A 22,275-nucleotide genomic window follows, 5' to 3' on the forward strand; every position below is an offset into this window, starting at 1 on the left:
CTCATTTTATGAGGCCAGCATCACCTTGATCCCAAAACCAGACAAGGATCCCACCAAGAAAGAGAACTACAGACCAATATCCTTGATGAACACAGACGCAAAAATTCTCGCCAAAATACTAGCCAATAGGATTCAACAGTACATTAAAAGGATTATTCACCACGATCAAGTGGGATTTATTCCAGGGATGCAGGGTTGGTTCAACATCCGCAAATCAATCAATGTGATAGAACACATTAATAAAAGAAAGAACAAGAACCATATGATACTCTCAATAGATGCTGAAAAAGCATTTGACAAAGTACAGCATCCCTTCCTGATCAAAACTCTTCAAAGTGTGGGGATAGAGGGCACATACCTCAATATTATCAAAGCCATCTATGAAAAACCCACCGCAAATATCATTCTCAATGGAGAAAAACTGAAAGCTTTTCCGCTAAGGCCAGGAACACGGCAGGGATGTCCATTATCACCACTGCTATTCAACATAGTACTAGAAGTCCTAGCCTCAGCAATCAGACAACAAAAAGAAATTAAAGGCATCCAAATTGGTAAAGAAGAAGTCAAACTATTACTCTTTGCAGATGATATGATACTATATATGGAAAACCCAAAAGACTCCACTCCAAAACTGCTAGAACTTGTACAGGAATTCAGTAAAGTGTCAGGATATAAAATCAATGAAGAGAAATCAGTTGCATTTCTGTACACCAACAACAAGACTGAAGAAAGAGAAATTAAGGAGTCAATCCCATTTACAATGGTACCCAAAACTATAAGATACCTAGGAATAAACCTAACCAAAGAGACTAAGAATCTATACACAGAAAATTATAAAGTACTCATGAAAGAAATTGAGGAAGACACAAAAAAATGGAAAAATGTTCCATGCTCCTGGATTGGAAGAATAAATATTGTGAAAATGTCTATGCTACCTAAAGCAATCTACACATTTAATGCAATCCCTATCAAAATACCATCCATTTTTTTCAAAGAAATGGAACAAATAATCCTCAAATTTATATGGAACCAGAAAAGACCTCGAATAGCCAAAGGAATATTGAAAAAGAAAGCCAAAGTTGGTGGCATCACAATTCCGGACTTCAAGCTCTATTACAAAGCTGTCATCATCAAGACAGCATGGTACTGGCACAAAAACAGACACATAGATCAGTGGAACAGAATAGAGAGCCCAGAAATCGACCCTCAACTCTATGGTCAACTAATCTTCGACAAAGCAGGAAAGAATGTCCAATGGAAAAAAGACCACCTCTTCAATAAATGGTGCTGGGAAAATTGGACAGCCACATGCAGAAAAATGAAATTGGACCACTTCCTTACACCACACACGAAAATAGACTCCAAATGGATGAAGGACCTCAATGTGAGAAAGGAATCCATCAAAATCCTTGAGGAGAACGCAGGCAGCAACCTCTTCGACCTCAGCCATAGCAACATCTTCCTAGGAACAATGGCAAAGGCAAGGGAAGCAAGGGCAAAAATGAACTATTGGGATTTCATCAAGATCAAAAGCTTTTGCACAGCAAAGGAAACAGTTCACAAAACCAAAAGACAACTGACAGAATGGGAGAAGATATTTGCAAACGACATATCAGATAAAGGGCTAGTATCCAAAATCTGTAAGGAACTTAGCAAACTCAACACCCAAAGAACAAACAATCCAATCAAGAAATGGGCAGAGGACATGAACAGACATTTCTGCAAAGAAGACATCCAGATGGCCAACAGACACATGAAAAAGTGCTCCACGTCACTCGGCATCAGGGAAATACAAATCAAAACCACAATGAGATATCACCTCACACCAGTCAGGATGGCTAAAATTAACAAGTCAGGAAATGACAGATGCTGGAGAGGATGTGGAGAAAGGGGAACCCTCCTCCACTGTTGGTGGGAATGCAAGCTGGTGCAACCACTCTGGAAAACAGCATGGAGGTTCCTCAAAATGTTGAAAATAGAACTACCCTATGACCCAGCAATTGCACTACTGGGTATTTACCCTAAAGATACAAACGTAGTGATCCGAAGGGGCACGTGTACCCGAATGTTTATAGCAGCAATGTCTACAATAGCCAAACTATGGAAAGAACCTAGATGTCCATCAACAGATGAATGGATAAAGAAGATGTGGTATATATACACAATGGAATACCATGCAGCCATCAAAAGAAATGAAATCATGCCATTTGCGACGACGTGGATGGAACTAGAGCGTATCATGCTTAGTGAAATAAGTCAATCGGAGAAAGACAACTATCATATGATCTCCCTGATATGAGGACATGGAGAAGCAACATGGGGGGGGGGGGTAGGGGGATAGGAGAAGAATAAATGAAACAAGATGGGATTGGGAGGGAGACAAACCATAAATGACTCTTAATCTCACAAAACAAACTGGGGGTTGCTGGGGGGAGGTGGGATTGGGAGAGGGGGAGGGGGCTATGGACATTGGGGAGGGTAAGTGCTATCGTGAGTGCTGTGAAGTGTGTAAACCTGGCGATTCACAGACCTGTACCCCTGGGGATAAAAATACATTATATGTTTATTAAAAAAAAAAATTTGGAAGGGGAGGCGAACCATAAGAGACTATGGACTCTGAAAAACAACCTGAGGGTTTTGAAGGGTCAGGGGTGGGAGGTTGGGGGAACAGGTGGTGGGTAATGGGGAGGGCACGTTTTGCATGGAGGACTGGGTGTTGTTCAAAAAGAATGAATACTGTTACACTGAAAAAATAAATAAAATGGGGAAAAAAATGTAGTTATCCAAAGGGACACCTGCACCCCAATGTTTATAGCAGCAATGTCCACAATAGCCAAACCGTGAAAGAGCTGAGATATCCATCAACAGGTGAGTACATAAAGAAGATGTGGTGTACATACATACAATGGAATACTAAGCAGCCATCAGAAATAATGAATACTTGCCGTTTATATCAACATGAATGGAACTGGAGGGTATTACGCTGAGCTAAATAAGTCAGTCAGAGAAAGACAATTATCATATGGTTTCACTCATGTGGAATATGAGAAACAGTGTAGAGGAAAGGAGGGAAAACTGAATGAGAAGAAATCAGAGAGGGAAACAAACAATGAGAGACTCTTAACTAAAGGAAACAGAGGGTTGCTAGAGGAGAGGGGGTAGGGGGATGGGGTAATTGGGTGGTGGGCATTAAGGAGGACACTTGATGTGATGAGCACTGGGTGGGTGTTATCCCAATTGATGAATTATTGGACTTTACATCTGAAAGTAATGATGTACCGTATGTTGGCTAATTGAATTTAAATGTAAGAAATCAAGATAGTGTTTTCTTTTAGGTAAGGGGGTAGAGAGAAGACATAGAGGGAATCTCTGGGGGCTGGCTATTTTCTGTATTTTCATCTGTGCATTGGTTGTGTGGTCGGTTGCATGGTGCTATATCCATGTTATGAAAATTAATTGAGGTGTACACTTTTATATGTACTCTTCTATACCTTAAATAAAAATCTAGTTTCAATAATTCTCCTCTGGGCTAACTTCTATAAGTTGCTCAGACAGGATGAATCTCTCCCTCTGTGCTCACAGCACATTGTTCATTTGTCCTTTTGAATATTCATATAGGTATATTGAAATGTGCCTGTTTACTCAGCATATTCATAACCAAATCATTCATTTTCAAGGAGGGCTCTGTGGAACACAAGGGCATGTGTCCCTAAATGATCATAGTAATCCATCTTATAACCAACTTTGATTTCAGGAAAAAAAAAATTTTAAGTACTCTTCTCTTAAGCTCTGCCCAGGCTTGCTGAAGCGTTCTGGGGATAAGGATCACCAACGAGGGACTTGGGTATCTTTCTTCAAGAAGCTGAAGCTTACCTGCATGACATCTACATTCTTCAGATCTTTCTGTCTCTTTTTTGTTATTCCTAGAATCCTGCCACAATTCTCCTTTCTTTCTTCATTCTTCACTGACTTTATCAAATAATCAAGATGTGTGCTAGGGTAGGGTCAAAACAGGTTTATTTTTGAAGAAAGATTCCTCCGTGGATTTGTTCAACTTCTTTGATCTTTGACAATACTGGCTCCTTGATTTATTACTCCGAGTAGAAGTTTCTTCTCTTTAAATTCACAGGCAGATTATTTTGTACCTTTCTTATTTAAATAACTTATGAATTCTGCATATGATTCCAAGTTACTGTGCTACCTCTAGTATAATAAGAGCATTCTCTGCTGGAACACTGTCTACCAATACTTGGCCCAACAGACCTTTACACAATTGGCAGCATTTTTGTGCTTCTTCAATGGTTTCTCTCTCTCTTCTATAATAAGAGCTTACTATTCTTTTAAAACAAATTCCTTTTCTCTTCTTCTTTGCACAGAATTACCTATAAATTTCTTCAGTCTCTGGTCAAAAACAATGCTTACTATCTTCAAATTGTATATCAGCAGCCAAGTCTCAAGACCCAGTTAGCAGGGCAGTACAAAGACTTTAAATTCATCCAGGCATGCCTAATACTGACATCTTTTTTCAGCCAAGAAAAGCTCCTAATGTTTTAGAATTGGGTTTCCATACAGGTTGGGTGAAAAATATTGTTTAATTTGAAACTTTACAAAGAAGTCTCCTTGATTTTCTCTATTTAATAAAAAAAAAATTAAAATAAATTAAAAAGAGCATTGCACATTGGAAGAACTAATATTGTTAAAATGTCCATATTACCATATTACCCAAAGCAATCTCTAGATTTAATGTGGTCTCTATCAAAATACCAACCATATTTTTCACAAAACCAGAGAAAATGATCACTAAACTTGTGTGGAACCACAAAAAAAATCCTGAATAGACAAAGCCATTTTGGGGAAAAAAAAAAAAAAAAAAGCTGGCAAGATCACAATCCCAGATTTCAAGATATACTACAAAGCTGTAGTAATCAAAACAGTATAGCTCTGGCGCAAAAATAGACACATAGATCAATAGAACAGAATAGAGAGCCCAAAATAAACCCATGCTTGGAACTAGAGGGTATACACTAAGTGAAATAAGTCAATCAGAGAAAGACAATTATCATATGATCTCATTGATATGAGGACTGAGAAACAAGACAGAGAATCGTAGGGGAAGGCAGGGAAAAATGAAACAAGATGAAACCAGAGAGGGGGACAAACCATAAGAGACTCTTATCTCAGAAAACAAACTGAGGGTTGCTGGAGTGGAGGAAGGGATGGGGTGGCTGGGTGATGGACTTTGGGGAGGGTATGTATTGTAGAGAGCACTGTGAATTTTGTAAGACTGATGAATCACAGACCTATACCCCTGAATCAAATAATAATTATGTTAATTTAAAAAAATAAAATAATAAAATAAAATGCAAAATAAACCCATGCTTTTATGGTCAATTAATCAATGACAAAGAAGGCAAGAATAAATGATGGGAAAAAGACAGTCTTTTCAACAAATGGTGCTGGGAAAACTGGACAGCTAAATGCAAAACGATGAAACTGGACCACTGTCTTAAACAAGGCACAAAAATAAATGCAAAATGGATTAAAGATAAATGCAAGACCTGGAACCATAAAATTCCTAGAAGAAGACATAAGAAGTAATCTGTTTGAAATAAAAACATTTTTCTAGATATGTCTCCTGAGGCAAAGGAAATAAAAACCAAGAAAACTACTAGGACCACACCAAAATAAAAAGCTTTGCCTGGCAAAGAAAACCATCAGCAAAACAAAAAGACAACCTTCAGAATGGCAGAAGTGTTGACAAGGATGTGGAGAAAAAAGAACCTTCATGCATTGTTGGTGGGAATAGAATTTAGTGCAACCACTATGGAAAACAGTATGATGTTTCCTCAAACAGTTAAAAATAGAATTGCTATAAAATCCAATAATTCCACTAGTGGGTACTTATTCAAAGAAAACAAAATGCTAATTCAAAAAGATATATGCTGTCCTATATTTATTGCAGCATTAGTTAAAATAGCCCAGATATGAAAGCAACCCAAGTGTCCATTTGTTGATGAATACATAAAGAAGATGTGAGATATGAATACACAACACACACACACACACACACACACACACACAGAGAAATATTACTCAGCCATAAAAAAGAATGAAATCTTACCATTTGCCAAAACAAAGCTGTATCTAAATGTACACTGCTGAGTGAAATAAATCAGTAAGAGAAAGACAAATACCATATCATTTCACTCAAACGTGGAATTTAAGGAAAAAAAAGTGAATAAAGAAAAAAAGAGACAAACAAAATACCAACTCTTTTTTCTTTTTAATATTTTATTTATTTGACAGAGAGAAATCACAACTAGGCAGAGAGGCAGGCAGAGAGAGAGGAGGAAGCAGGCTCCCTATTGAGCAGAGAGCCTGATGCGGGGCTCGATCCCAGGACTCTGGGATCATGACCTGAGCCTAAAGCAGAGGCTTTAACCCACTGAGCCACCCAGGCGCCCCCTGACTCTTAAATACAGAGAAAAAAAACTGGTGGTTGCCAGAGGGGAGGTGGGTGGAGTAATGGGTAAAATAGACAAAGGACATTAATAGTAAACTCTTTTTTTAAAGATTTATTTATTTGTTTGACAGAAAGAGCAAGAACAAAAGCAGGGGAAGTGGGAGAGGGAGAAGCAGGCTCCTACTGAGCAGGAAGCCCCATGCGGGGCTCAATCCCAGGACCCTGGGGTCCTGATCAGAGCCAAAGGCAGACGCTAACAACTGAGCCACCCAGGCACCCCACTATAGTATACTTATTTTGATAAGCACTGCAAAATGTACAGAATTGTTGAATCATTATATGATACACCTGAAACTAAAATAACTCTGTAAAATGAAACAAAATTTGCATATCTTTTAACAGTAAATTTCAATGTTCATAGTTCATCAGTACTTTTGGCTCATCTCTACGGTGATGATTTTAATTCTAGATAAACCCTCTTTCATTTTGAGGACAGATTTTTCAGAGTCAAAAATAAATCCAATGCAGTTTCTAGTCTCTTCCAGTCTTCCCAGGAATGCAGCTGCCATCTATCCAACTAGTTAGTCGAGCCAGAAAATTACAAGTCATCTGTCATACCTTCTCCTTGAACCTCACACCTGTTCCATCATTATTAGTGGAACTTGCTGATTCACTCTTAAACAGCTTTTAAATCCATACACTCAGCCACCTGTATGATATCACTACCCTATTCTAGCCACTCAGCTCTCCTCAGTATGAATTCAGTGGCCTTCCACTGGTCTGTCCAACTGGTCTTTTATTCCAAGCAGTATCTGAAGAAAAATTCTTTCACTATATAGAACTGATTATATCAGGCCATTTCTCCTAAAGACAAAAACCAAAATCTTTATTAAGACTCACATGGGAACACACACACACACACGCACACACACACACACACATATCTGACATGTCTTATCCCTCTTCTTCTTTCACTTCAAGCACTCACTGAATGCAACCCAGCCACACCCCTTACTTCTGTTCCTAAAACAGGCCAAGCTCCTCCCTTAATCACCAGTCAGATACCAACAAAAGCTTTGTTGATCATCTGGAGTGAATGATTATAGCAACTGAAACATAATAATTTAACATTTCTATGTCTGATTATTCAATCAATGTTTGTCATTTCCTTGAACAAAAGCCAAATGCAGACAGAACCTTTCATGACTATCACAGGTACCTAGCACAAGATATATGACACATAGTTCTAGCTCCATTAATAATTTGTTGAATGAATTAATGAATGACAAAATCATCTGGCAACCTTAAAAAAAAATTTTTAGTTTCTACTGAATCTTCTTAAAATTTCTAAAGCCTTAGTATCTTACTAAGACATGTTGTTAAAAATCATTTCCCTACTTTTTTTTTTCCACTTTCAGTATTTCTTATACCTCTCGGCCATCTCCATTTCTTGTCTTTCCTCTATTCTCTCCTAAGAGAAATCTTGTGCTCCAGCCAAAGCAAATCCTACCACCCTCTCTTCTTCAGCTTTCCTTTTAGTCACTATTAGAATAAGCATGGGGCTCTTTGGTTAGGAGATACTCTTTAAAGAAATAAGCAAGGAAAGGGAAATAATAATGGCTAGCATCTACTGAGGGCTTTGCAATATGTCAGGCACTGGTTTCAGCACTTTCTGTAGACTGGCTTATTTAAACTACAAAAATCCCAGTAGATAAGGGCTAAAGCAATTCTCATTTTAATGAGACAAATGTGAGGCACAAAGAGGTGAGTAATTTGTCAAGATCAGAAGGATAAGAATGGTTGACATCCTGTCTGAACCTAGAAAGTCTGAGTCTACTGTCTATGATCTTCATCATTAATCAGTATGCTATTGTCTCCCTAAAGTAACAAAATAATTCTCAGTGGTGGTGAGCCTGGAAAAAGCGGGGAAAACGCATGCACTGACATTTTTTTTTTTTTTTTGTGCTTGTCACGTACTCCTTCCTGCACCCAGTTTCTAGCACAAACCCTAGAAAATAGCCAATAAAACATCACTAGAATAAATTAATGAATAAAAGAACTGATGAACGAATCAGTCCATTAGGGGGTAAGATCTAAGGTGCTGAAAAAACAGTGATTGTTAAGCAGCATGTGTTAAAGAGAATAATATTTCGATAGATTGTAGGGAACAGCTTTGAAAAGACACTAGTTTAAAAAAAAATTAAAAAACAAAAAAAACAAAAAAAACAAAAAAAGGGGCACCTGGGTGGCTCAGTCATTAGGCGTTTGCCTTCAGCTCGGGTCATGATCCCGGAGTGCTGGGATCGAGCCCCGTATCTGGCTCCCTGCTCAGTGGGAAGCCTGCTTCTCCCTTTCTCTCTGCAGCTCCCCCTGCTTGTGTTCCCTCTCTTGCTTTGTCTCTCTCTGTCAAATAAATAAAAATCTTAAAAAAAAAAAAGACACTAGTAACTAGATACATCATAATTTACATGTGAAGTGTTGGGGCTTGAACTAGAGTATAATCATGAAGCTGGTCAGATAGATACCTTTCACAAAATTCTTAAATGTGAAGTTCTTTTTCACATCTCTGACTTTCATTTACATATCTATAGAATGACAGATAAAGCAAATAGTAGGAAAAGGAAGGCAATTTACATCTTTGAATTGTTGAAATATCTCATAAAAACAGATTAAAATAATTACATAATCACTGTCCAAAAGAGGCCAGCTTCTGACTTTACAGAACTTATTTCCCATTTAATATCTCATAAAAATTACATAAATTTCTTTCATTGTAGTTTTAGTGATAAGGAAAAAAGTTAAACTGTTTCGAAAAGGGCTTTTCCCTTTTTTTTTTTTTTTTTAAGATTTTGTTGATTTATTTGACAGACAGAGATCACAAGCAGGCAGAGAGGAAGGCAGAGAGAGAGAGAGAGAGAGGAGGAAGCAGGCTGTCCGCAGAGCAGAGAGCCTGATGCGGGGCTGAATTCCAGAACCCTGGGATCATGACCTGAGCTGAAGGCAGAGGCTTTAACCCACTGAGCCACCAGGCGCCCCAGGGCTTTTCCCTTTTTTCATCTCTATTATTTTCTCTTCCCTAAACCACATTAGACTCAAGTTCGTAAATGCTACTGTAGTAGACAGAATGACATCCTCCCCATACCCCCCTGCCCCCACTAAAGACGTCCATGCCCCAATTCTCAACACCTGTCAGTATGTTACCTTACCTGGCAAAAGGAACTTTGTCGATGTGATTAATTTAAAGATCTTGTGTTGGGGAGACTACCTCTCTATCTGAGTGGATCCACTGTAATCACAAGTGTCCTTAAAAGAAGAAGACGAGGCGTCAGAATCAGAGATAGTTTTGAAGATGGAAGAAAGGGCCACGAACCCCGGAATGCAGGAGGACTCCAGATGCTGGAAAAGACAAGCAAACAGATTTTTCTCTAGAGTTGCCAAAAAGAATGCAGCCCCCCCCACCCCCCGCAAACACGCACACCTTAAGTTTAGGACTTCTGACCTCCATATGATAAGATTGTGAATTAGTGTTGTTTTAAGCCACTATGTTTGTGAGGTTTGCTACAACAGCAAAAGGAATTTAATATCCCTATGGTATGACCATAACTTTGTTTCATTTTAAGGTTGGCAAAGGGAAAAAAAAAACTAGTATTGATTCACCTAAAAGAGTCAATTATTTTGCTATTGCTGAGGACAGAGAATTAAAGCAATTCTTGGAATATTCTAAAGAAATCTAGTTTTGTTTTATTTTGTTTTCTGAGGTGCTTTAAGTGGCTTCAATATATCTTAGTTTTTCAAAACTGAATTACCCCTGGAGGAGTAAGAGATTGATAATGGGAGAAGGACAAAGAGGCAATGTAAATGTAAATATACCTGTAGACATTGATTTAGGTATGTGCTTAACTCATGAAGTACCAAATATTTTATGCTGTTGTTTTGATTATTAGAGGGGAAAAAAACCAATAGCTCCTGAGAGTTAATGTTATAAATCCAAGCATGTAACTGATATACAAACTTCACTACCTAAAAGGCACTCTGGAATTATATTGTTTAAATCAAACTTTTCTAGCAAATTAGAAGCAATATTTACATTTTCATTACATGTGTTAATTACTCCCTTTTATCCATGCCCTAAACTATAATTCACACTTCAAATTATCTTTCTACTAGAATAGTCTTCTATTAATTTACCCATAACCTAAAATTTAATTTCAGCTCTTTATCTAACTAATAGGTGCTTATCCTTTTCATTTTTTGTACATCTAATCTGATGTGGAGAACAAAGACAAAAGAAAAAAAAAATAAATTTCTTTGCATTCTATAGCCCATTGACAAGTCCATGAGACAGGGAGAGTGACCTTCCTCCAGGAACTCAACTGCCCTGATGTTAATACTTTGCTAAGGGCAGGGTGTCTGGGAGGCTCATTCAGTTAAGTGTCTGCCTTTGGCTCAGGGCAAGACCTTGGGGGCCTGGGGTCAGCCCAGAGTTGGACTCCCTCCTCAAGTGGGGAGTCTGTTCTCCCTCTCCCTCTGCCTCTTACCCCCCTTCGTGTTCTCTCTCTCTCTTTTAAATAAATCAATAAAATCTTTTTTTTTAAGATTTTATTTATTTATTTGACAGACAGAGATCACAAGTAGGCAGAGAGGCAAGCAGAGAGAGAGGAGGAAGCAGCCTCCCTGTGCAGGATTGGATCCCAGAACCTTTGGGATCATGACCTGAGCGGAAGGCAGAGGCTTTAAACCACTGAGCCACCCTGGCGCCCCTAAATAAATCAATAAAATCTTAAAAACAACAGCAATAACAACAACTTTGCTAAGGGCAAAAGGTAACCTTAGCTTATCATTAGCCTGACCTCTAGGATCCTGAGTCACCTTTAAGATACAAAAATTCCTTTGGAAACTTCCTTTATTTCTACCCCCAAAGTTATATGTTGGCAATCATCCTCCAAACATATGGACCACTGATATACATTTAAAGGGTCTTATGACTGAGATTTTACTAGACAGTAGTAAATGAAGTTTTCCTAACAACAGCTAGCCTTTCAAAGTCCTGGAAATCTTGCTTCCAAACTCCTTAGAGACTTACACTATCCCTAAAGCCCTCCCCTTGGAAGTATAAAATCAGCCACTCCTCATAACCCCAGCGCAGCTTTTTCTGCCCACAGGTCTTGCCCACATACTTTAATAAAACCACCTTTTTGGAACCAAAGACATTTCAAGAATTCTTTCTTAACCATTTGCTCTGAACCCCAACATTTTCCCATCAAAATCCATCTTTCTACTGGTCAGAACTTTTCCAAGTCTGATTAAATATATATTTAAATAATAGTGGAAAGGATTCATATCTTGGTATCATTTTATTATTTTATTTTTTGGTACATTTTTATATTCAAATACAGCAGGCAGGTTTTTTTCCCTTAAAAAAACCTATATTTTTCATATATTATTACTGAATCTATGTAGATAAACCAGGAATAATTCCAAACTATCTTCTGACTATGCTTGTTAAATGTTGTGAGATTAGCAAATCCGAATCCTCAAATTTAAGAAAAAAAAAACCTTTCATGTGCCAGACATTCCTCTTACCTCTGTTACAATTACCCAGGGAGAATTCTCATATTCCGAAGTTTTGCTTTCTTTGTAGCTGCAGAGTGCAAACTGACAGGCTGCGATCTCACTAGATGATGCCAAGAGAATCTGTATTTCTGCCTGATTGCATGAAAGCAAAGTTCTGATGATTGTCCCAAGCCACAGGCTTAGGCAAGACTTCTAGATTCTAGAATCTAAAAGGAGCTATTTAAAACGTCGTAAACAAGTGAGGTTTTTCCTCAGTAACGTATTGGCCTGACATATTTTTCAAAGAATGCATCTTTGTGCCTGAATTATATTCTTCTTACATAAGGATGAACATTTGAACTCCAAGAAAACAAAATAATTGATAACTATTCTTCCTTTAATTTCCTTGTTCTTGCCTTAATCATCTCATTGCAGTTGAGCTTCATCTTATCAAACAGTTCAGTAAGTGGTGACTACCATTGATCCTTGTAATTCATTCCACAGTCTTCCGCAATTTCACCTTGTCTCATTAAGTTCAGTTCCAGCCTGTTTCATGATCAGACTATAATTTGTTAGTCTTCCATTAACTTCATTATAGGCAATTATATAAGAAATTCTCTTAAAGAGTTGTCAAATGGAGAGGAATTCAACAGATTTTAGAACTACTCTGCCTTTGGGTATACTCTAAGCAGATAACATTCCAGAAAAAATGTGGACTCTCAAGTAGCCTCAGGCATGTATTATAATTTCTGTGGTTCCTATAGTCAGGAGGTTTGAGTGAGCCTGATTATTCACTCTCCCCATCTTGGGAACTTGCCCAATTAAAGTCAAACAAGGACCCAGTAAGTATTAAAATAGGCTCAGATTTCTTACCAGTAAAGCTGGACTGAAGAACATAGCAGGGTATTTCTACCTTTATTTTGAGCCTTGAAATTTATTTTGAGCCTCAAGTCTCTGATCTGTACATCACATTACAGGCAGACAGCTGGGCCTAAAAGAAGCCCTGCTTCTTCAGTTTATTTCATGGAATTTATAGCAGCAAGCATTTGCTGTGCTTGGACACAACTCACTCCAAAAGGACAAGAGAGAGTGGGTCCATACTGCCTAAATTATAAAGCTTGGGTCCTAACCTGATGATTATATGATTCAGGGAATGGTGCACTCTTAACTGGAATGCTCACTTCTTCTACCATTACGGACAATTCAGTGCTGTAGCAAGGTGGGAAGGGAGGATGGGATGGAGTATTGCTTCCTGGGAAATGGAGTGGAAGTGCCTTCAGAGAAATATGGACATGTAACAATAGCTTCCTGAACCCAGGAAAAACACTGTCATGTGCTGGGTATATGACACCGTGATTCCAAGCATTGCTGTGGAGCTGTTTAGAACTTGGACTCAGCAGACATGACTTTTAATCTCAAACTACCGCCTTACAATTAGAGCATTGCTCAGATATCTGAAGTGTCTAAATCTCAGTTTCTCCATCTGGAAAAGGGCAGTGATATCACTACTTACTTCGCAGGGCTGATGTGACTATTAGGTGAGAAATCACACTTAATAAAATAAAACACTGATGAGGGAGCAGAAGGCTGGCTGAGGACAAAGCAAAAGCTGGCACCTTACACCCCCTCTCCACCTGCTCCCCTCAGTTATATGTGTGACATTCCTCAGGCACCTCTAACTGCCCTAAAAGAAAAACAAATAGTTAACTTGCAGAGATCACAATCCTGCAAGACAGGAGTCTCCCTTGGTTTACCAGTGTCCTAGAGATTTACAACAAGGAGGCTATCTTAACAATAGCACAATTTCAAGAGGCAAATAACTCAGTTCCTTAAGTCCTAAATAAAATTAAATTTCTTCTAAACCCAAATCTCACTAACAAGGACACTTGATAGGAGAAATGTGAAACTTTATCTCTAGATCTCCAAGATAGTGTTGAGAATCATTCCCAAGCATATGGCCCACTAATATACATCTTAAAGGGTCTCACAAAAAGATTTTTATTACTAGTAATAAATAACATTTCTCCCAACAATAGTTAGCCCCTCAAGGTCCTGGAGACCTTGCTTCCAAAATTCCTTAGAGACTAACATCACCCCCTTTGTTCTCACCTACCCAACTCCTTTGTATATAATTAGCCACTCCTCAGGATAATGGGGCAGCAGCTCTTTCTGCCCATGGATCCTGTCCCCATGCTTTAATAAACCACCATTTTGCACCAAAGATGTCTCAAGAATTCTTTCTTGGTCATCGGCTCCGGACCCCACCCCACCGAACCTCACCTAGGTTCTAGAACTTCATCAACACTATATTAAAAAATCTGTAGAAAGTCCCCACCAAAATGATAGTATAATAGTAATAGTAGTAATTATTTTGTTATTGTCTTTACTATCATTCTCAAATGGATATGCTCTTTGTTTTGAAGTGAAATTATTTATATATTCACATATAGATCTGTGGTCCCTATTCACTGTTACCCAGGGTCAGCAAACATAGCCCATAGGCCAAATTCATCCGCAAATCTTTTTTTTTTTTCCTTATAAACAAATCTGTATTGGAACACAGCCATACTTAAATGTTGTTTATGGCTACTTTTGAGCAACAATGGGCAGAGTTGAGTAGCTGGGACAGACACCAGACACAACAATCTGATTCACAAAATCCAAGGTACTTACATTTGGGCCCTATAGAGAAAAATTGGGCAATTACTCCTACCTCATTAGAATATGTGAAACATTAAAATGGGCCCAAGCAGGAAGCTAAGAAGCTCTTATGGCAATTCAAATTGGATGGAGTACTGACATACTTTGAAAGAGGTATTGGTTAAAAATGTTAAATTGCCTCTTATTTGTGTTCATGGAGGAGTCAGACTTTGAAAACTTTGCTGGGATGACTTTGAAATAATACTGTATTTGACCCCTTCAAGCATATATAAATAGGGATGTTGTTTTATATTATTGTTTCTTAATAAAACGTTTTTAAGCAAATTGGTTTTACATCTTTACTAATTTTCTTTTCTCATTCCAGATTGTCATTCTTTTTCTAATAGCTTAAGATAAATATTAATTCCTTTATTTTTCATCTTTCTTCATGAATAATGGAATGTTGTAAAGGTCAAAATTTTTTTTTCAATCCTGCTTTTTCTTGATCCCCTAGGCTTTGTTATAACATATTCTCCTTCTCATTGTTATTTAGTTTATAATTTTATTTTTGTTTCCTTTCATTCAAGAGTTGGGTGTGCTTCTTAATTCCTAAATAATCATGAAACATAATTATTTTTCTAGTTTTATTTTGAGAATGTGATCTACAAACACATTACTTTTTGGATTTAAGAAATTCATTTTAGTCAAGCGTATGATTAATTTTTATAAATGTTCTATAGGTATACAATAAAGATTATTCTCTATTTGGTAAATTTAAGTTCTTCCCTCCCCCCACTACAGCCATAGTTATATAATCAAATATATTTATTTTATTATTCATATGCTCTATGTCTTCATTTGTTTTTTGTCTATTATCTCAATTCAATTCTAAAATGGTTATATTGAAATATACTTGCACTAAAAGGAAAGAAAAGCACAGTATGACCTCATTCATGTATATGTAAAATTATCCTTAGATGTGTTGTGAACTTTGTTATTTCCAGGTGTTATGGCCATCCTGACTTCCATCATTGTCTTGTTATTTTCAGCAGATCAGGGTTTCTATCACTTCAAATCTTCCTATTTTTAAAGCTGATATATGAAAGAGCGCTTGTACTAATTGGCCTTGTAAATATCTGGCAAATTCCTTAGATCCAAGAACGTTTCTCTTGCATGGCTGTTTTTCAGTACAGCAACTAAGAAACACAAAACAACAGGCCTTTTATTGGAACTGCTTTGAGTTAGGGACCAGCCTTGTGCTCCTGCTTAATCTGAGTCTTGCCTAGGATGGCTTATTTTAATTTCCAAGATATGATTCTACCGCAGGACACTAGGTGGAGCTAAAATCTCACTTAATGCTTCTCATAATGCACACTGATCTGATTTCTCCCAAATCAACTCTCATTTAGGTTGTTTTCTACTGTGCCATTTTCACGATCCTCATATACAGACTTCAGTGAAGAGTGGCATTTTTGTCTTCACAATAGTCTGTAATACTTCTTAAAAAAATTGGCAGAGAAAGGAATGCAAGGCATTTCAGTGTGTTGCTTTCATTAGTCTGCTCTATGTAAACTAAAAGATTAAAAAAAGACTATATAACTGCAGAGAAAACCATGTTAAAGGAAATGCAAAGGAAGGAAAATTTTCATAAGTCATGGAAATTACTAGCCCAATACCTTGCTTCTTAATGTTTTTCAGAAAATAGAATGTAAACCATAACAATTGCTTTGTTTCAACTGGCTATAAAACCAGGCAAAAGAAATCTGATACTTCAAAATCTACAGCACAAAATCAAACAAGGAAGAAGCAAAACCTTTAAAATTAAAGTATCAGATATATAGAAAGTCCAAGCGTTTTGACAAATACAACAGATTTGTTGGTGAAGTCAGCAATTTTTTTCTAAGCTGTTTTCTTTATACGGGTAATAATCCAATTGTTTCTGAGGGAAGCAGTAAGGAGCTATAATTGCTAGTTGTGAAAGATACACTATTAGATCTTACTATTGTAATATAGTAACCTATATCTTTTGAATGGAAGTTTTTGTAAGTTTAGAGGCCCAGTTTATAATGATTTTTAAAACATAAAAATATTAGTAAGCAAAATTAGGAAGTAACTGAATACACACTTCGGGGATAATTAAGGGTCAAAGACTTAAAGACAAAGGTCTCATTCATCTAGAATAGTCACTCCAGAACTATGGACCTGTATCCATTGGGGTGAGATTAAAATCTCAGGTACACTGCTGCTCACTTACCGCTATCTACAGCAATTGGTAAAGCTGAGTATTGTATTGGAAATCTTAGACTTATCATTGTATAATATTAAATTTTGCAAATTTACATGCAATCCACTTATCCTTCCCATTATTGCTCCTTCCAGGAGTCTTGTCACTCTCCTTTGGTGTTCTCAGGAGTATTTTCAACATAATTATTTCTCAAGAAAAGGAAATTTTGCTTTGAGCATTAAGACGCATACATGGTCCTGCCATATTTATGGAATGGCTTTTGAAGTATTTGATTTTAGATTGAAGATATCCGCATTGGTTTGGGGGGAAATTGTTACCTTCAGAAATCTTTTTGTAAATCATTCTTTTTGAGAAGTTCACCTTTTCAGGACTTGTCTAGGTTCTCAAGAAACTGTTTGAAAACTTCCACATATGGAGCTAAAGTTCTTATAATCTCTGATTCTATGTTTAATATCACATTCAGCTTCATTCTCCTCTTTTTCTTCTGCCTTAGTGGAAATGTTACCCAATTCATGGCAGATGGAGATTTTGTTTAGAACAGTAAATGGATCAAACTGATCTACTTTCTGTAAATCAATACTCACAGAAATGCAGCCTGTTTTAGTATGAATATTAAGAAAGCTCTTCAGTAAAAGATTGATTCCTTCTTTAACATGGACATCCAGCCAGCCATAGAAAACAGTGTCTGAGTGTGATCTCCCACTCAAGCCTGGGTCCACGTTTGTCATTTTTTATGTTATTCTGACATCTGCTGGCTACCATCTTGAAATACTCCCAGCGCAGAAGTGAACTGTGATGCTTTTGGAAGATTTGTTGAAGTTCCTCATGAATTGGCTCAAGGGCAAGTTCTCAAATCTTATCCCACCTTTATTTTCAAGAATATATTGATCAACCAAGGCATATATTTTTGACGTATTTTAAAATTATGTTTATAGATATTCTGACCGAAGGTGAATTCTTTCACTTAGATGAACTTTGATCTTAACATTTTCACCACCCTTTTCAAGACTCACTGTCAAATATCCCAGAATGTACTGTGGAGGACAATTTTCTGATTTATCACGGACCCAACAATGAACACCCCTCCTTCCATCCAGATCACACCTAGAGACGATGCGTAAGTCCAAAAAAGCCCTCCTTCAATGCTCAGTCCATGATGCATATGGCCATCATCCTGAGGGGCCGAGACTCAGAACCTATGTCTACAGAACCAGTACATCTAACACACTGTCATAGCCTGTGATATCATTGTCAAATAGTTCTTTCTCCTGAGCCGGGGAAGCTCCGGGCTTCACTGTTTCATGCTGATCGGGTCTGTGGGAATACACCGCGCACTTCCTGCATCTCTTTTTCCAGGTCACTTTGGGTGTCCAAGGACTCACAGCAAACGCGATCGCCATTTTCTGGTTTGAATGAAAACTCGTTGTGTGAAAGCAATTTTTTTTTATCACTCCACCATACTTCCGCTGGCACAGATAACAGAGCTGAAGCAGCTGGGGCAGCTGGGGCGGTCGAACGTCTGCGGCTGCGACTGCGTGGAGCGCGGGACTCAGGGCTGCCGAATCACCGCTGCGGGAATTGGCGGGAACTCACAGTCCGAGCCTGCGCCACAGCGGCGCCGTGTCGGCGCCCTCCGCAGGAGCCGCTGGAAATGGTCGCTCCCCCTTGCGGGTTGGTCTGGAGGTCCCATAGGCTCCCGTGGTCTCGGCCCATCCTCTTTGGGGTTCACTGCTCAGCTGGACGCAAGGAGGCTGTGCTCTTTCCAGAAAGAGGAACCTCTGTGGAAAGGTGAGCTTTTGAACAGACTGAGAATGAACACGCAGAGGAAGAGACACAAAGCACCCGAGCAGGAGAACGGGAGGAGAGGTTCCAGGCTCTCTCCAGGCGCGCGGCTCTGCCCCAGTCACTATGTATTCACCAACCTGGAAGCTCCCAGAGCGATTTTTAATTCGCGGCACATTGTGTGCTGCAAAAAACCTGTACATCCCTGAGGAAAAGGAGGTTGGAAAAGGGGAAAGTAGCAAGCCTGTTTGCCTGCCCTGCTTAGGTGTAACTGCTGCCAGGAGTCTGAGCTCCACGAGTATGAATGAACTTTAGATGGAGTTCAAAACTTGCTTATTAGTCTGCAAATCTTAAGGGCCAAATGGTTCGAAAACTTGCCAAAATAACACGTGATTTCTCTCTGAGTACAACTTCACTTGATTCTTTCAGAACTAGTCATCTAAATTTTAAAATAGAAAAAGAAACCAGTCATTTGGTACTTGACCCCCCCTCCCTTCATTGCCTGTTTAACACAATGCAAAATGTTAGTATTACTTTTTTTTTTTTTTTGGAGAGCACCTGGTTTAAGAATATTTTTCCCTAATCGAAGATCATCAGTATATTCTTCTATATCTTCTTTTTTTAAAAAGTTAAAGTTTATTTTGTCTTTATCAGACTAGAATGCATTTTTTTTTTTTTTTAAGTCTAGTGAAGAAAAAAAACTTACTGGAGAAGAAAACCATGCAAGGTCCTAGGAACCCCAGGAAGATAGAGTGTATTAAAATATTTACCATGGTTTTCAGGAAGATAGAGATGTTGTTAAATTAAAAAAGAAAAAGAAAGGAAGGAAGGAAACAATAATAAAGGGTAAGGTAGTGAACAGACCTCCCCCCTGCCCCGAAGAAGAAGAAGGAATGAATGGATTTAAAACCATCAAAAGAAATTGGATCTGTCAAGTGCAGGGCATGTAAGAAAAATGAAAAACAAAAGTTATTATAAGTAAAGAAATACAATGAAACTTGGAAAAAATATTTGTATCAATCAGCTCTGGCTGTCAAAACAGAATACCGTAGACTGGGTGGGTGCCTTAAACAACATTTCTCACATTTCTGGAGGTTGATAAGTCCAAGATCAAGATTCAGTTTTTTGGTAAGGGCTCTCTCCCTGGCTTGCAGAAGGCTGATTTTCACTGTATTCTCACATGGTGGAGAGGAAGCATGATTTCTGGTGCTTCTCATAAGCGCACTAATCCCATCATGAGGGTTCTACCTTCATGATCCCATTGAAATCTATTTATCTCCCCAAGGCTCTACCTCCATTTGCCATCACATTGGGCATTAGGGCTTCAACATATGAATTCTAGAGGGACATAATTCAGTCCATACCATTTCCCTGTGGGCCATACAACATGCATGTCCTCCTCTTATTTACAAAATACATACATGTCATTCCAGTGGCCCTAAAGTCTTAATTCTTTCCAGCAACAACTCTAAAGTCAAAGTCCAAAGTTTTATATAAATACCAAAATCAGACTTGAGTGGGACTCAAGGTATGATTCATCTGAGGCAAAATTTCTTTCCAGCTACGAAGCTGTATGAAGTTATATTTAAGGGCAAAGATCAAGCACATTAACAATGGGATGAAGGGAATAAGAATAGTGATCATGAAAGAAAGGCAAAAGTATGAGAAGAAAGAGGACAGGCAGTGATAGTGTGCTTTTTAATTTAAAGTGTAATTAACAATTCTTTCAAACTGAGCTCCAATAGAAAAACAAAACAGTAAAACGGAAAGAAAGAAAAAAAAAACTTAATATTTGATGTTTACTGGGGCGCTTGGGTGGCTCAGTGGGTTAAAGCCTCTACCTTCGGCTCAGGTCATGATCCCACGGTTCTGGGATCAAGCCCCACATCAGGCTCTCTGCTCAGCAGGGAGACTGCTTTCTCCTCTCTCTCTCTGCCTGCCTCTCTGCTTACTTGTGATCTCTCTCTGGCAAATAAATAAATAAAATCTTAAAAATTTTTGATGTTTACTATTTGGAGTTCTGAATGTTTTATTTAAAACTTTATTTAAAAAATGAGCATATTAAACATCTTAATTTAGGGACGCCTGGGTGGCTCAGTGGGTTAAAGCCTCTGCCTTCGGCTCAGGTCATGATCCCAGGGTCCTGGGATTGAGCCCCACATCGGGCTCTCTGCTCCGCGGGGAACCTGCTTCCTCCTCTCTCTCTGCCTTTCTCTCTGCCTACTTGTGATCTCTGTCTGTCAAATAAATAAATAAAATCTTTAAAACAAAAAGCAAAAACATCTTAATTTATTGGGCCTCCTAGGGAGAAGGGTGTCCCCCCATATATTTCTAAATGTGAAAATCTTTTTCATTACTTATTCATGTACTATTTATCATTAATATTGTTTATTACTATAGTACAGTGCATTGATATAGTGATTTTTGTTTATCTTGCTTGTTCTTCCAAGTGTGCTTTCCAACTGAAAGAATATTCTCAGCCTTACCCCTTTGGTATTGTTTCTCCAACACTTCCTCAGTGTCTTTCTCGTGCATTCCTATTAGAGATAAACTAAATCCTCTCACTAAATCTGTCATTTGACATCTATTTCTGAACTTCTTTTTTGTGTTTTCACTTCTTTGTCTTACTAACTTTCCTATGTTTGCTGTGGATTTTTTTAAGATAAAAAATAGTCCTTTCTTTGACTGTGTTCTTTTTCAACCTAAAAAAAGATCTGTTAAATTTTTAATTTCAATAATTACATTCTTAATTCCTGGTATTTGGAACTAGTTGTTTTTCATGTTGTCCTGCTCTTTGTTTCATGGCTACCTTTTCCCTAAGTCTTTGATCTGCAGCATACTTATTTTAGATATACTATTCTGTACTGTATCTGAAGTGACAATCTTGTGAATTTTGGTTTTTTGATCTGTTGCTCTTATCATTTTTTTCCTCATTGGTTTTGGAATTTTGGTTTGTAGGCCCAGCTATGGTGGCATTTGTTTCCCCTTCCTTCCCTCTCTGTGCTCCTGTCGTCTAGTTTAGAGTATCTCGATTTGTTCTTTATAATCCTGTGTATACAACCAGATCTTATATTGTCCACTTAGCATTTAACATCTGGGGTTAGTAGGGAAACCTCAGATTAAGTTATGGCCTAGCAAATGGCTTGGTACCTGTCCTTAATAGGAAGATTTTTCTGTATTGTTTTGTTTTGTTTTGTTTTCCCCCTCACATCCTTAGGTATGCCTCTTTATGTAAGTCATTTGCTTGGGAAAAGGTTTTTCTTTGCTCCTGATTCATAGGCCTGGATCCAAACTGAACCCAGTTTGTTTCAGTGTCTACTGGTTCTACTGAACCCAGCAGATTCAGTGTCTACCTCAATGAGGCATTTTTAATCTCTGCTTCCCCTATCTATTGTGCCAGTTGCTGGAGGCAAAGCCCAAAAATCTGAAATTTCAACCCTGCTTTCTGTTTTTCACGTCTGATATTTTGTTACTGGTTTCATGGATATTTATCTTATTTTAATGGATTACTTTACTTTAAAAAATTTTCCTTTTCCAAACTTTCTCTATAATTGATATTTGCTTAATGTACAGAGCTGTCACAGTGAACTGT

General features: G+C 38.0%; 1 protein-coding gene and 1 pseudogene across 1 annotated transcript in view; both read right to left on the reverse strand.

Moving 5' to 3' along the window:
- SCN7A (sodium voltage-gated channel alpha subunit 7) overlaps positions 1-12,182 on the reverse strand; it is a 124,870-nt gene extending 112,688 nt beyond the window's left edge. The window contains exons 1-2 of the mRNA XM_046019407.1: positions 12,047-12,182; positions 9,670-9,859 (exon numbers count right to left, since the gene is read on the reverse strand). The gene's annotated coding sequence lies outside the window, so the exon portion shown is untranslated. The remainder of the gene's footprint in view (positions 1-9,669; positions 9,860-12,046) is intronic.
- Positions 12,183-17,220: 5,038 nt separating this feature from the next.
- LOC123950418 lies at positions 17,221-18,886 on the reverse strand (annotated as a pseudogene).
- Between the last annotated feature and the right edge of the window lie 3,389 nt (positions 18,887-22,275).

The sequence above is a fragment of the Meles meles genome, chromosome 9, assembly GCF_922984935.1.
Source record: "Meles meles chromosome 9, mMelMel3.1 paternal haplotype, whole genome shotgun sequence".
NCBI lineage: Eukaryota > Metazoa > Chordata > Mammalia > Carnivora > Mustelidae > Meles > Meles meles.